We start from the raw sequence: 16338 nt of genomic DNA, 5'->3' as shown, positions 1-16338 counted from the left end.
GCAGGAGAGCGGAAGTGAGCTTGAGATGTGCCCAGTGAGTAGGTTTTGCCATCATTGCTTTGCTTTTGGCCAGCTGGCCTTGCTCAGCCTAGACTCGGAGACCCCAGAGTACTGAAGCCGTCCCGGCTTGTCCCCCAGAGCCCCGCTCACCTGGTGAGCAGCACCCTGCTGGTACGTCCCTTTGGGAGGGCTCGGACCTCAAAGACCTCAGCAGAGTTGCTAGGGCTCAGGAAATCTTCCGTGTTGAAAGTTCCATGCACAGGATGAGTTGGTCAGGACTGACCTGAAATGGGAAGAGACCCTCATCCCAGCCCCTGAGAGGGGACCTCCGCTGGGATCCCACCCCCGTGCCAGCTTCAGCTCTCAGAATCCTGAGTTCTAGGGTACAGTCCTTCCCAGGTTCTGTGGGTAGAGTGGCGGTCGGTTACAGGACCGGGACCAGCAGAGACAGTGCTGATGTGGTCATCCTTCCACTCTACAGGGATCTTCCCTGACGACCTTAGAGAAGGGGACAGTGTCTTGGTTACTTTTCTCTCCTTGCTGAGACAAAATACCTGATGCCCCAAATCAAGGAAGGAAAGGTTTATTTAGCTCACAGTTCGTGGAGGTTTCAGTCCGTACTCGGCTGGCTCCAAGGCAGAGTGGCACATGGCAGAGGGCAAGAGTTCATGGCCCTGGAAGACAGCAAAAGGGAGGAGTGGTGGCCAGCAGCTTCTTTCTCCCCATGTTTTTTTTTTTGGTTTTTCTCCGGTACCAGGAACCGAACTCACAACCTTGCGCTTGCCAAGCAGGCGCTTTTGCCGCTGAGCTAAACCCCCAGCCCCCCCCCACTAGACCATGGATCAGTCAAAAACTCTAGAAGTCCGCCCCATGACTGCATGAGGCTTTGGGGGGAACATCTGGACACAAACCATAACAGATAGATAAAATGGTTACACAACGCGTTGTGGAATAGTTAAACCTATAGTCATTATCTTAAGTACTTGTTTCCTAACACCCTTCACCCAGAGACGGTTAGGAAACAATGAGTATGAATATAATCTCAACTAGGCAATAAAACTCTGCATAGAAAAAATCAAGAAGGGAATTATTAACAGTGGTGGCTTCTGGATCTACTGTACACCATGACTGAGATAAGACCTCTAAATGATATAAGGAAAATATAACTCTCAACTTGTTGGATGTCTGATATGCTGAGTTTGTGTTCTCCAGAACTGAAGAATGAATTTTAAGGAGCAACAGAGAGCCGGGCATGGTGGCGTATGCCTGTAATCCCAGCACTCAGGAGGCTGAGGCAGGAGGATCGTTGCGAGTTCGAGACCAGCCTGGGCTACAAAGTGAGCGCAAGCCCAGCCTGAACTGCATAGCGAGACCCTATCTCAAAAGGACAAAAAAAAAAAAGAACAACAGAGGTTAAGAGTAGGAAATTTTATTGAGAGACAGCGCCTGAGAGAGACAGGAGGGGCACCTGGGTGGGTTGTCATGGACCCCACCTTTTAGAGGAAGCTTTATAGAGCAAAATCATGAGGCAGGTATAACGAGGGACAAAACTATGATCAACCGATAAGATTACAAGTATAGCTGCTTAAGTAATGTTGACGGAGTGGGGAAGCAAGCCACGTAGCAAGTGTCCCCGGAAAGAGCAAGGACCTTCTTTGGAAGAGATGAGTCGGGAGGCCCTGCTCACCCACCTGGGTGACCGGTGTCTATCTGGACTTTACTGGACCGGGTGACACCAGTGACAGTACTTTGCTTACCCCCCAGGGAGGCACGTAGGCCTGGTCATTCCGTCTTTCTCCTGAGGCCTGGCCTTCTGTGGATGCGCCTCCAGCCACAGCCGTAATGTGTTCTCATCTTGCACTGACTGTCTTGAGGGCCTGGCCCTGTCTGACTGCCTATAATGTCTATCTAACTTAGTTTTCCATGCTCTGACCATAGTTAATGTGCATGTACTGGCTCTTTTTGCTTTTGTGATCCTGGGCATCACACCCAGGGGCACTCTGCCACTCAGCTCTATCCCAGCCCTCTTTTTGACACGGTCTTGCTAAGTTGCCCAGGCTGGCCTCAAACTTTCAGTCCTCCTGCCACAGCCCTGCCTGGAGCTGGGACTACAGGCATGTGCCCCAATGCCCAGCTCGGCTCTCACCCTTCGCCCAGTGCCGACTGGGGGCGGACGGCTGAGCCTTTGTCTACACACCGTTAAGGGGCATCTGTAAGCAAGGCTGTCCTTTTTTTTTTTTTTTTTTTTTTTTAATGGCTGATTTCTCAATAATCCATCAGGTTAATGTTTTTACCTGAAAATAAATAAGGTTTGTTTTACTTTTTAAAAAAAGAAAAATGGTAAAAATTGATAAAATTTTTCACCACAAAAATGACAACTATAAAGTAATGCATATGTTAATTAGCTGAATCTAACCATTTCATAATGTATATATGAAGTATGATCCAAAAATATGGCAAATATTTAAATTTAAAATTTTTATTTCACAAGCACCTGCCTGGCAAGAACAAGGTCCTGAGTTTGAGTCCCAGTACTCCCCCAACATTTGTTTCAGTAAAGGACACATCGGTATTAATCCCCCTTAGAATACTTGCCCTTGGCCTGGGGATTTAGCTCAGTTGCAAAAGCGCCTGCCTGGCAAGCGCAAGGTGGTGAGTTCGGCTCCCGATACAGGAGAAAAAACAAACAAACAAAAAAGAATACTTGCCCTTGATCCAAACTCGCTTGTCCTATCATTCTTGATACTTTCTGAAGTGGTTCTGAAAGCCCTCTTTCACAAGTATCTTTATTTGCATTTTCATAACTGCCTTCATATCTTGAATTTATTCAATTTTTTTTTTTTTTGTCTTTTTGAGACAGGGTCTCATTATGCAGTTCAGGCTGGCCTTGAGCTCAGTTTGTAGTGTAAGCTGGTCTCGAACTTGCAACGATCCTTCTGCCTCAGCCTCCTGAGTGCTGGGATTACAGGCGTGTGCCACCATGCTCTGTTTGGTTTTTTTCATCACTGGGGATTGATCCCAAGGCCTTGTGCGTGCTGGGCAATCACTTCATCACTGAGCTGTGTCCCCAGCCCAGAATCAGTTTAAAATATTTACCTTTCATCACCATTTTGACTTTAGAGAAGAATCCAAAGTCTCATGGTGCCAGATCTGGGTAATAAAGTGGATGAAGATACACTGCAATCAATTTTGTGTTTGTTTTTTGAGAAAGGGTCTCACCATGTAGGTTAGGCTGTCCTCGAGCTCATGGTGATCCTCCTGCCTCAGCCTCTCTAGTGCTGGGATCACAGCGTGAGCCACCACACTGGCCTGTTACTTGTGATTTTTGTTGTTGTTATTGTTTTTGTCTTTTTGAGACAGGGTCTCACTAGGCAGTTCAGGCTGGCCTTGAGCTCAGTTTGTAGCCCAGGCTGGTTTTGAACTCACAACTTCCTGCCTCAGCCTCCCAAGTGCTGCGATTACAGGCGTGCACCACCATGCCTGGCTCTGTATTGCGATTTTTTAAAGTGAGTGTGTATGTGTTGTATTTGGGATCGAACCCAGGGGCTCCTCATGCTAGGCTTGTGCTCTACCACAGAGCCACACTCCCAGGCTTCTGCTATTTTACTTGGAGATAAGGTCTCGCTAAATTGCCCAGGCTGTGCTTGAACTTGCAATTCTCTTGCCTCAGCTTTCAAAGTAGCTGGAAATATGGGAATGTGGCACAACACCCAGACAAAAGGTATTGAAAAGAGGTTTTTGTTCCTCTAAGGAAAAAAGAAAAAAACTGGTTTGGGCATGAGCAGCAACTATTCAGAGGCGAGCAAAGTTCCTCATGAATAGATGTCATCTTTAACAGGAATTAAATTTCAAAGGCTTGGAGATGGGAAAGGAGAGAGCAAAGAGAAGGTAAAATCCATGTCAGCTGGAAAAGGTCATTCAGGGCGCAGTCACTCCTTCCTGCAGTTAGACAATGCCTGAGGCAGAAACAATGCATAAATTATATTGGTTATAAGGGTGAAATAAGCGAAGGTGACGTAGGTCACCCAATAAACACTACAGCTAGAACCAGAATTCTGTTCCTCGTTTCCTCTGGAAAGCTTTCTTTACAAATTGAGGTAGAACTCATCCATTATAAAATTTACTTTTTAAGGAGTGCAAGTCAGTAGGTAAGCCGCAGTGGCGCACAGCTGTAACCGCGGCTGCTCTGGAGGCTGAGCAGAGATTGCAAGTTCAAGGCAGCCTGAGAAATGTAGCGAGATCTTATCTCTAGATAAACTAGCAGGAAGGCAGGCGATGTAGCCTAGTGCTAGGCCGTATGCCTAGCAGGGCGGAGGCTGTGGGTTCAACCCCTGCACCTCTCCCAAAGCGTAATTCGGTGCCTTTTTTTTTTTGTCTTTTTGAGACAGGGTCTCATTTTTGAGTTCAGGCTGGCCCTGAGCTCACTTTGTAGCTCAGGCTGATCTCCAACTCACAATGATCCTCCTCAGCCTCCTAAGTGCTGGGATTACAGGTGTGTGCCACCACGCCCGGCAATTCAGTGTTTTTTAAGTTTTTGTTTTATTTTTATTTTGAGACAGAATCTCAATATGTAGCTCAGGCTGGCTTTGAACTCACCATGTAGTCTACACTGGCCTTGAACTCATGGTGATCCTCCTGCCTCAGCCCCCAGAGTGCTGGGATCACAGGCGTGTGCCACTGGGCCCAGCCTATTCCGTGGTTTTTAGTCTATTCACAAGTTTGTGATGGGGGCTGGGGATTTAGCTCAGCGGCACAGCGCCCGCCTGGCAAGCTCAAGGTTGTGAGTTCGATTCCCGGTACTGGAAAAAAAAAAACAAATGCAAAAAAACACAAGTTTGTGATCATCATCACCACTCTCTAACTCTAGATTGCCATTCATTCTCGTTTACCTGCCCCCCCCCCCCAGCAACTCTCCCTGCTTGGCTATTACCAGCCTACTTTCTACAGATTTGCCTTTTCTGGACACTTCATGTAAATGGGATCATGTGGTCTGTGGTCTTTTGTGTCTGGCTTCTTTCACTTAGCATAATGTTTTCAATGTTCTCATCCATGTCGAAATAAATGTGTGTCATTACCTCGGTCCATTTTTATTACAACAGCTTCAATGCAATATAATTGGCAAACCGGACCTTTGGCCTGCGTTGGCTGGGGATGGCCTTGAGATGTGGACCTTGAAACTGAAACGACAGAGGCCCTGCTTCTGGAGCTTTTCCGCCAGGCTGGGCCAGCCATAAAGGTGAGAGTTCCAGAAGATAAGGATGGTAAAGCAAAGTAGTTCGTGCTTGCGAATTTTAAACCTGACTTATCTGCTCCTTACAATGAATCTACTTTGCAGCTTCAGGCTTTTTGGGAGGCCCGTTAAGATTCAGTTTCGATCAGGCAGTAGTCACACCCCACAGGACGTCAGCTTGGCATAGCCCCAGCATCGGGGTGGAAATTCAAAGCCCACCTGCACATCTCCTAGCCGCAGACCCGGGAGACCGTGGATTACGGGACACCACCCTCCCAGGCAATTCAGAGGTGTTCTCTTCTCCAGGGGTGAACAGTGCTTTCAGACAGATGCCAGATGGTGGGAGTTTGGTTCTCCACATGTGGATCAGTCAGGGTTTTCTCCTTCAGCTCAGTACGTAATCATACTTTTAGCCAATCTTCAGGCTCCCAGGGGCACCACGATACACTCCCATCACAGCGCAAAATCAGAATTCTCACGCCCACCTAGCAGATAGACATCACAGCCAAGAACAGCGTCACCGTCCTCGTGGGTCTGGCCACCATTACAGAGGAGGCAGGAAAGATTTCTTCTAAGAAGACAGGCACCGTGGTGGCCGGGGCCATGGCTGTGATAACAGAGGGATGGCGGTGGAGACGGGAAATGGCGCTTATCTTGACTCTAGCAAGTGTTAAAAGGACATTGTTGTGTAGGGTCTTTTTAGGCTCTTTTGACTAAGTTGAACTGAAAATACTTTGAAAAACTGTACAGACCAGGTTTTTAAGTGGCCACGTTTGTGTTTTTGTTTTTAAAAGTCTACAGCTACAGTGTAATGCAGAAATAAGAATTGTGGCTCCAGTTTTATTTCATTAATGACCTTTCACCTCAAGTGTTATGCAAAAGAGTCACTGTCCCTAATCATTTAGACAGCTTCAGAAGGATGGACTGGGTACCACACATCATTTTTTAAAAAATACAATGTTTAAATTTTGAAAAAAAAAAAATTATGGTAAAAGACACATCGCTACAATGCCATAATGGCAGTGTGTCTTTTACTGCAACAAATTTTTAAAATCCTGCTAATCCTAGTGGCTTATGTCCATAACGCCAGCACTCAGGAGGCTGAGGCAAGAAGATCACCATGAGTTCAAGGACAGCCTGGACTACGTAGTAAGACCCTGTCTCAAATGAATGAATGAATGAATAAATAAATAAATAAATAACCTGTGTACTTTGATCAGACCTTATAGATGGGTTGTATTGTAAATATTTAAATTTTTGTGCTGCCAGAAATTTCATGTTAAGTGGATCCACTTTTGCTGTGTATAATAGGAAGTCCAAGTTGACAGTCTCAAATTGCTCTCTGTATTTTGTTAATAAATAGAGAATAAAATTTTTCAGTGGTTTGTTTTATTAACAATTTTAGAAAGTTATTCATCGTTTGAGCATAAATCATTTTGGTTAACTTAGAGAATTTAAGTATAAATTCTGTCACATGCTCTTTGTAGCTTTACCCTATACAAGTATAAATCTACATGTGTTATTTCATGCTAAAATCTTAGAAACTTTTTACTAAATCGTGCTTGATGTATAACTGGTCATTCGGAAAGTCGAGTACCTGTACCTATATGTTTTTACATGGAAAATTACAGTGCTAATATAAATCCCCTTTTTTCAGGAAGAATAAAAAGATCAATGCATAGTCAGATAAAATGGTAGAATGTTTTACTTTAAGGTATTCTTTTTCAGAGAAAAGATTCATGAAGTCTTTATATGCTGCCTGTCTTACTCAAACTTCAGGAATTTTAACATTTTCAAAGTGCCCAAGCCAGGTGTGTACCAAGAACACATTTTATTATAGTGATTGTACAAGTTGATTTCTGTTTGAACATTGTAAAGAATTTAATGTTAACATTTTTCTACTTTAAAAATTTTAATATCTATATCTATATATAGATATAGATATAGATTTTTTTTTTTGTCTTTTTGAGACAAGGTCTTGTTATGCATTTCAGGCTGACTTTGAGCTCACTTTGTAGCCCAGGCTGACCTTGAATTCACAAGGATCCTCCTGCCTCAGCCTCCTGAGTGCTGTGGTTACAGGCGAGTGCCACCACGCCCAGCTTAAAAATTGTAATATATTAACAAAATGTTTTTTGTATCAATATACTGTTTTCCTTTCATTGCAGAATTGTTTATAAAATTCATTTCTTGAAAAATTTGGATCCTTTTTTAATACTAATCACAAAATTTATACTGTTACTTTTTAATATTAAAAACATAAAAAGAAAAAAGAAATATAATTGGTATACCATACAAAGTTTTTTTTTTTTTTTTTTATATAGGATCTAGCTATGTAGTTCAGGCTGGCCTTGAACTCACTATGTAACCCAGGCTGACCTCGAACTCCTGGCAGTCCTCCTGCCTCAGCCTCCCAAATGCTGGAATTTCAGGTATGTGCCACCATGCCTGGCTCACAATCTCATCACTTCCCAAAAGAAAATTATACCCATTAGCAGTCATGCTCTATTTCTAAACCTCAGTCCTGGGCAACCACCCATGAGTCCATCTTTTCTTCCTCCCTCCCTCCTTCCCTTCCTTCCTTCTTTCCTTCCTTCCTTCCTTTCTTATTCTTTTTTCCGTTTTTTTCCTCTTGCACCCTCCGTCCCTCCTTCCCTCTCTTCCTTCATTTCTTTTTTTAAAATTTATTTATTTATTTTTTGTCTTTTCTCCGGTACCGGGAACCGAACTCAAGACCTTGCGCTTGCCAGGCAGGCGCTTTGCCGCTGAGCTAAATCCCCAGCCCCCCATTTCTTTTTTTTTTAATGCTGTATACCCAGCCCCTTTTTTATTTTGATTCAGGGTCTCGCTAAACTGCCCAGGCTGGATTTGGAATTGTGATTCTCCCATCTCAGTCTCTAGCAGGGCTGGGACACATGCACCATGTTCTCAGCCGATATACTTTCTGCCGCTATAGATCCTGAGCATTTCACGTGATAGACTCACACAGTGTGGTCCTTTGTGAGCGGCTCTTTCATTTAGTATATTTCAAAGTTCGTTTATGTGGCAAGGGCGTCGGTGCTTCACATTGCATTGCGTGCATACACCACGTTGTTTGCCTAATGCGAGTTGTTCCGCGCTTTGGCTGTTACAGACAAGGCAGTCGTGAGCGCGGTGCACGTTTTCGTTTCTTTGAACAGAACCTAAGAGTAGAACGGCGTGTCATATGGTAACTGTGTGTTCAGGCTTTCGAGGCGCTGACAGGCTGTGAAGCGTCTGTGCCTTTTCGATCCCCGGCAGAGACCACGGGTGCGCAGTGTCCCTACGTCATCGCCGACGTCTGTTGCTGTCTGTCTCCTGATCGGAGTGGTGTGGAGCAGCACCTCAACGTGCTGTTGGTTTGCACTGTCCTCGTGCCTCAAGATTCTGAGCATCTTTCCTTGTGTTTATCGAACATTTCCTTATTTGTATTTTCTTTGGAGAAGTGTCTGTTGTTTGTTTCCCTATTTTTTTTTTTTTTTTAATTTATTAGTCCCGTTATTGCAATAGCAGGCAGAAACGCTGAAACGACACCCAGGATTTGGAGGCAGATTTATTTACGTTGTCGGGCCCTGATTGGGATCGTTCCCAGAATATCAGGCTTTGATCTCTGGTGGGCCAGGGCTTTTATGGGATAAGCAAGCAGGAAGCACAGAGGCAGAATGGCTTTCAGTTGGGGATTGGTTTATGCAATGTGCCTCACAGTGACCAGCCCTTCCTAAGAGATAGGAGCAACCGGAACTGGAACAGGAACTATTACCTGGGCAACTAAGAAGCTGCAGTGTACTGGCTGGGTGGGGGCATCTTCTGTTACATTGTTACTGAATTGTAATTGCTCTTCGTGTTTCAGGTACAAGTTCCTTATCAGATACATAATTTACAAAGCCTCAGACTCCTGAGTGCGGGAGTTAGGCATGTACCACCATGCCAGGACTTGGTATCCATTATTGAAGGGGTGACTCTTGGGCTGTGGGTACAGCGCAGTGGAAGGGTGCTTGCTTAGCATGCAAGGGGGTCCTGAGTTTGATACCCAGCACCACAAGAAGGGCAGGACAAAAGATGATTCTTTTCTCCTTTGAATTCTTTTGGGACCCTTGTCAAAACTCATTTAACCCTGTGCCAGGCGTGGTGGCACATGCTTGTAATTCCAGCACTCGGGAGGCTGAAGCAGGAGGATCATCATGAGTGTAAGGCCAGCCTGGGCTGCTTAGTGAGTTCAAGGCCAGACTGAACTACAGAGAGAGACTCTTCTCAAAAACAAAACAAACAAAAAAAAAACCAACTCAAAAAAACTTCATTTGACCCTAAGTGCTATTTCTGGAATCAATCCTATTCCTTTGAACTATGTCTTCTTTTTTTTTCCACTAAGCTACCCAGGCTGGGCTTGAACTTGTGATCCTTCTGCCTCAGCCTCCCAGAGTGCTGGCATTACAAGGGTTCGCCACCAGGCTGGACTGGAATTTTGTTGTTGTTGCTGCTGCTGCTGCTGCTGCTGCTGGCGGCAATGGTGGTGGTGGTTTTAGTGTGTTTGTCTGCAGGGCTGGGGAATCAAACCCAGGGTAACACACTGCGGGATGGCTCTTAATTAATAAATTTATCTATTTACTTGCTGTGCAACTATTCAGTTCCCATTTCTTCAGCCAGTTTCACTAGTTCCTGTCTTTCTAGAAATGTGCCTATTTTATCTACTTAATTTAATGTGTGGACATACCTTTGTGCATAGCATTGCCTTTTGATCCTTTAAAAAATGCCTGCAAGGTCTGCAGCAAAGGTCCCCTCTTCCATTCCTGCTTTCAGCGATTTTAGTCTGCTGTCCTTTTTATTAGTCTGTATAGCTGGGTGCGGTAATTCTGTTGATTTATTCAAAGGTCCAATGTTTAGTTTGGGACCTTCCGTTTTTTTTTTCTACTATAGTTTTTTATTTCCCTCCTGCTTGTTCTGACTTTACTTTACCCTTCTTTTTCTAGTTTCTTGTGGTGGAAGTTTAGGTCATTAAGATCTTTATCTTCCTTTATGTTTTAGACTTAGGGTTTTTTTTTGCACTTATGCATTTTAATTTTATTTTATTTTTGTTTTTTTGAGGCAGGGTCTTGCGATATAGCTCAGGCTGGCCTCAAACTCACAGCGCTCCTCCTCCCTCAGGCTCCCCAGCCCTTAATTGCAGCCCTGGGCCACCGCGCCTGGCTATGCATTATTATGAACTATAGTCACCATGCTATAAATAGATCCCTACAACTTACCCGCCTTTTTTTTTATTTTAAAGAGAAAAGAACAACAACAACAAAAAAGGCAAAACCAAAACAACACAAAAACTGTAAAAATGATACAGAATTTCAAAACAAGATGATAGGAAATCTGCAATGGTTATTATATTACTTACTGTAATCTTTAAAGGAGTTGCTCAGATTACCAGATACATGTTTGCAAGGTTGAGCAAACAATTAAACGTTAACTGTTCCTTTCACTAAACCAACAGAAATTAGTAGTACAATTATCTTAGCTATCTTGTGTGTGTCTTGTGTATATATTTCCCTTCCTTTTTTCTTTCTTTTCTCCTTTCCCTCATCCAAGTTGTTCTTTCCTATTGAGCAGTTTCTTCCCCTTTCACAATATCTATTGTGCCTTTCAGTTTTATTTATTCTTTCAGGTTCTTAGACCAGGGAGTGTTTGCACATGTGGGATTTATTTCACTTGTGAGTATGGGCTCTAGCTGCATCCATTTACCTATAAAAGCCTTGAGTTTATCTTTCTTTACAGCTGAGTAATATTCCATTATGTAAAAATACCACATTTTTCTTATCCACTCCTCAGCTGATGGACATAGGGGTTGTTTCCAAGTTTTTGCTATGACAAATTGTGCTGTTGTAAACATGGGTGCACATATATCACTGTGGTATGATGTTCTTAATTCTTCTGGGAAAATACCCAGGAGGGGAATAGCTGGGTTGAATGGGGTCTAACCCTAATATACCGAGGAATCTCCACACTGATTTCCACAGTGGTTGCACCAGTCTACACTCCCACCAGTAGTGGAGAAGAGTTCGTTTTTCCCCCACAACTCCCCAGCACTTGTTGCGGGTTGACTTCTTGATGGCAGCCATTCCTCTGGGGCAAGAGGGAACCTCAGCGTTGTAAAACTTATCCATCTTAACTCACACTTCATACCCCTTACCAACATCTTGCCATCCCTTCTCCTGCTCCCCACCAGCCTTTGGCAGCCGCCATTATACTGTTCCTGAGTTTGACTTTTAAAAATTAAACAGATAAGTGAAGATCATGTATTGTCTTTGTGTGCCTAACTCATTTCACTTTGCATGTCTTCCAGGTTCATCCACGTTGTCACAGATGACAGGATTCCCTTATGTTGTTTTACTTACCTAATTATTTATTTAGAGACAGGGTCCCACTGTTTACTTCAGGCTGGCCTTGAACTCAAAGCCATCCTCCTGCCTCAGCCTCCAAATGCTGGGATTACAGGCGTGCACCAGCATGTCCAGCCGAGTCCCTTACTTTAAAAGGCTAATACTATTCCATCATATGTGTGCAGATTTTCTTTATACACCTGTCAGTGCACACTTAGTTTGGTTCCATATCTTGGCTACTGTGAATAATGCTCCAGTGAACGTGGAAGTACAGACATCTTTCTGACATACTTGCTTCATTTCTTTGGAATATAAACCCACAGATACTGTTCCTGGATCACTTGGCAGTTCTATTTTTAAAATTTGTGTGCAGCCTGCGTACTGTTTTTCATAATAGCTCCTTTTTAAGTGTAGGTGTTTACAGTTCTAAATCTCCCTCTGTGCACGGCTTTCTCTCCTCCCTTAGGTTTTACTATGTTTTCAGTGTAACGTATCTCAAAGTATTTTCTGATTTCTTCTTTGACCACTGGTTACTCAGGAGTGTGCTGTTTAAACTCCGCACAATTGTTCATTTCCTCAGTGTCCTTCTGTTACTGATTGCTAATTTCATGACATTGGCTAACAAGTACCCTTTTCATGATTTCAGTTCTGTTAAATATATTGAGTCCTGTTTTATGGAAAACAGGTTGCTCATCCTGAAGAATACCCATGAGCTCTTCTGCTGTTGCTCATAGAGTATTCTATAGGTACCTGTTAGGTCTGCTTGGCTTATATTATTCAAGTTTTCTGTTTCTTACTGCCTATAACCCCAGGACTGGGGAGACTGAGGCAGGAGGATTGCCATGAGTTTGAGGTCAGCATGGGCTACATAGTGAGTTCAAGGCCAGGCTGAACCACAATAAGACCCTGTCTCAAAAGCAAAACAAAATAAAACACAAATGGTCAAGTTTTCTGACTCCCTGGTGATCTTCTATGTAGTTATGGCCCAGTGTTCTGCTCATAATAAGTAATCAAGCCTGGGCGTGGTGGTGCACTCCTGTAATCCCAACACTCAGGAGGCTGAGGCAGGAAGATTGCTGGAGTTTGAGGCCATCATGAGTTACACAGTGAGTTTGAGTCCAGTCTGAACTACACAGCAAGAATCTGACACACACACACACACACACACACACACACACACACAAAAAAAAAACAAGTGGATATTGAAGTTGCCAATTATTATTGTTAAATTATCTAGTTCTCCATTCAATTCTAGCAGTTTTGCTCCATGTGTTCTTGGGCCTTTTTGTTTCACCTAACTTTTATGCTAAAACAGAGTTAGCCTATACTATCATTGAACATAATCAATGTTTACTAAAAGTGTGTCATTGTGGCTGAGTATGGTGCTGCAGACTTGTCCCAGCGACTAGGGAAGCTGAAGCAACTTTTTTTTTTTTTTTTGTCTTTTTAGACAGGGTCTTGATATGCAGTTCAGACTGGCCTTGAACTCACTTTGTAGCCCAGGCTGGTCTCGAACTCACAATGATCCTCCTGCCTCAGCCTCCCGAGTGCTGGGATTACAGGTGTGTGCCACCACGCCCGGCTCGAAGCAACTTTTTAATTGAAGTAATTTATTTTGTGTTACTGATTTTTGTAAGACACTCACTTACACAGAAAGCACAATTTAACCAGATATGGTAGCACACTTCTCTAATCCCAGAACTCTGGAGGCTGAGGCCGGAGGATTCCAAGTTTGAACCTGGCCTAAGCAATTTACCAACTTAATGAGATGTTGTCTTAAAACATTTTTGCAAAGGGCTGGGAATGTAGTTCAATTTCAAGGCCCTGGGTTTGATCCTCAGTATTGCAATTAGCAATAAAGAAATAAAATTAATAGAAATTTTCCTTGGTTGTTTGCTTTATCTTAGAGGGGGGGCTGTCAGGATTTCATTATGTAGTTAAGGCTGGACTTGAACTCACTTTGTAGCTCAGGCGAGCCTCAAATTTGGATCCTTCTGCCTCAACTCGTTGAGTGCTAGGATTATAGGTTTGTACCATCATGCCAGTTCTTTCTCTCTCTCTCTCTTTTTTTTTTTTTTTTTTTTTTGAGAAAAGGTCTCCCTGTATAGTGCAGGTTGGTCTTGAACTTACTATGTAGTCCAAGCTGCCTTGAACTTGTGGTGATCCTCCTGCCTCAGTCTCCCAAGTTCTGGGATTACAAGCTACACGCCTAGTTCTTTTTTTTTTTTTAAATAGGGGCTCAGTATGTCACTCAGGCTATATTCAACTCCTGGACTTACATAATCCTCCCAAGTACCTGGGACTACAGCACATGCCACAGTGCTCAGTTTATTTTATTTATTTTATTTTTTCAGTCCTGGGGATTGAACCCAGGGCCTTCTCATTGACCTACAGTCCTAGCCCTTTTTATATTTTGAGACAGGGCCTCACTAAATTGTATGGGCCGGCCTTGAATTTACCATCCTGCTGCCTCAGGCTCTCAAATACCTGTGACTACAGGCGCATGCCAAGAACCCTCGGTTTAGAATTGTGCTTTAATTTAGACTCAGTGTGCCTCTGCCCTGAACAGGGGCCCTAAAGCCCTAGCCTGGCTTCCGTGCCATGCCTGGCGGGTACGTGGGCCAGGCAGGGTCACCGGTGGTCAGGGTTAGGGTTCAGTTTGGGGCTCAGAGCAGTTACGGAGGCTCAGTGGTACTGATGTGGGCACAGGGCGGGGAAGGGGAAGGGTCCCAGATTGTGCCTGGGCCTGAATGACCTGGGCCCGGCGAGGGTCTGGCCCCGGTGGCCGGTTTAGAAAGTAACCAGTGTCTGATGTCGCAGGCACTAAATGAATGTGAGAATCACCTCTTCGCCTCTGCAGGTGGGGAAGGCTCCTGCGTGAGCACTGTGAGAGCCAGTGAAGGAGGCTGATGGACCACCTTGTTTTCAGATATGGTTTCACCTAGGAAGGGACAGACTTGTGGCAATTTCTCCTTCCCTCAGGGGCCCCCAGACTCCAGAGCTTCCCTTCCCCGCAGGCCTCCCCAATAACCACCCCTCCCTTCCCCCACCCAGCTGAAGCACCACCTGCTTCCCCGTTCCGCCTCCTCCCCCCGCGGGAAGAACAGATCCCTAGCAGGGAGGGCTTACGTTTCTCCCTCTCAGAGTGACGTCACAGAGGCTCTAGACAGCCAGAATGCTGCCTTGATTTTTAAAACAATAACTTACACCTCTAGGCAAGGCTTTTGTTTCCTGAATCGAAGACCTAAAGGCGTGAAATTGTAACAATAAAGTGTCAACTGCAATTCCCGAGACCCAGATGAGGCCCTCATGTTTGGAAGGCACAGGCTGACCCTCCATCCGCCTGGCCGTTGGCCTAACCTGTGCCTTCTCTTTCGGAGGCTGGTGCCAGCTTCCTGTTCCTGGGGCCATGAGGCTGTGCAGCAGACAGACAGCCAGGCCTGCTCTCCGGACCCCCTTCTGCTTCCCACCCCAACCACCATCCATCCTGTCCGGGACTGTATTGAGGGGTTGTTTTGGTTTCTGGTTTTTTTTTCTGGTACCGGGAATCAAACTTATGACCTCGCGCTTGCCAGGCAGGCGCTGTGCTGCTGAGCTAAATCCCCAGCCCCCTTGGTTTCTGTTTTTGAGACGGGGTTTCACGATGTAGCCCAGGCTGGCCTCGAACTCCCAGTGATCCTTCTGCCTCAGCCTCCTGAGTGCTGGGATTACAGGCCGTGCCACCACGCCTGGCTTCTGGGATTGTATAATAGGACATTCTCAATTGGATTCCTTTGGGAGGGGAAAGTGCCCTGGGAAGGAAAAACAGTACAAGGATACAGTACACAGAAGCACAACCTCTTACTGTTTTTTAGACGGGCGTGCTGGGGCTTCCTTCTCTGTCTTTTCCCAAATCTCCCCACCCCTAAGACTACCCAGAGCCGAACGCAGTGGTTGCCACCTAAGACCAAGTAGGAACCAGCTTGTCATGAAATAACAAGCTTTAAGATGAGGAGCAGGCTGCTCCTTGGGAGCGGGGTGTGTCCTGGACAGGGTGGGTGTCAGCAGAAGCCCCGCCGAGTCAAACAATGGCAGGAAAGGAAACCTCATTTTGCCACAAGATTTTCTTCAGGGGTAGGCCTGAGCAGCCTTTTCTGGCAGGAGTGTTTGCATAGCTGTTCCCAGAACAGAAGGTAATATTTTCTCAAATGCTTTTCAAAATATGCTTGTGTGTATGTGTGTGAGTGAAACAGGGACAGAGGTGTGAGAAGGAGCCAGATCTTAGAAGCCAGGAACACCAGAGTTTAGATTTTTTTTCCCCCTAACAAACATGATTGAATTTCAGAAAGATTTCTTTGGCTGTTGTGAAGACTGGATTCAACAGTCCAAGAGTGCAAAGAGTTGAGAAGCTACTGTATTCCAGGTCTGATAAGGCCTGATGTGGGACAGTGGCTGGAGGTCGGGGAGGAGAGAAGGACCTAGAATGTTTGGTAAGGAGAATCAGCAGGTCTTACCCTGGTGCTAGGACAGAGACAGAGCTAGGGTCAGACACACCTTACTCAAACTAGGGGAATAAAGGCAAAAAGTCTTCTAGAAAACTCACATCTCACAGCTTGGCTAGAACTAAGCACATTCGTATGGAGTTGGAAAGGAAACTGAGGCAGACTCCCTGTAAGATGGTCAGAGAATTGGAGTCTGGGCCTCAGGCTCAGGTTTCCTGCAGCGGCTCTTCATTGCCTCCCTGTTACC

General features: G+C 44.9%; 1 pseudogene; it reads left to right on the top strand.

Moving 5' to 3' along the window:
* Positions 1-3690: 3690 nt before the first annotated feature.
* Positions 3691-5904, top strand: LOC102014556 (annotated as a pseudogene).
* Positions 5905-16338: the final 10434 nt, after the last annotated feature.

The sequence above is a fragment of the Chinchilla lanigera genome, unplaced genomic scaffold, assembly GCF_000276665.1.
Source record: "Chinchilla lanigera isolate Chin_1 unplaced genomic scaffold, ChiLan1.0 scaffold00071, whole genome shotgun sequence".
NCBI classification, from domain to species: domain Eukaryota; kingdom Metazoa; phylum Chordata; class Mammalia; order Rodentia; family Chinchillidae; genus Chinchilla; species Chinchilla lanigera.
Note: the sequence above shows the minus strand (reverse complement) of the source record. Positions and strands in the feature narration are given on the sequence as shown.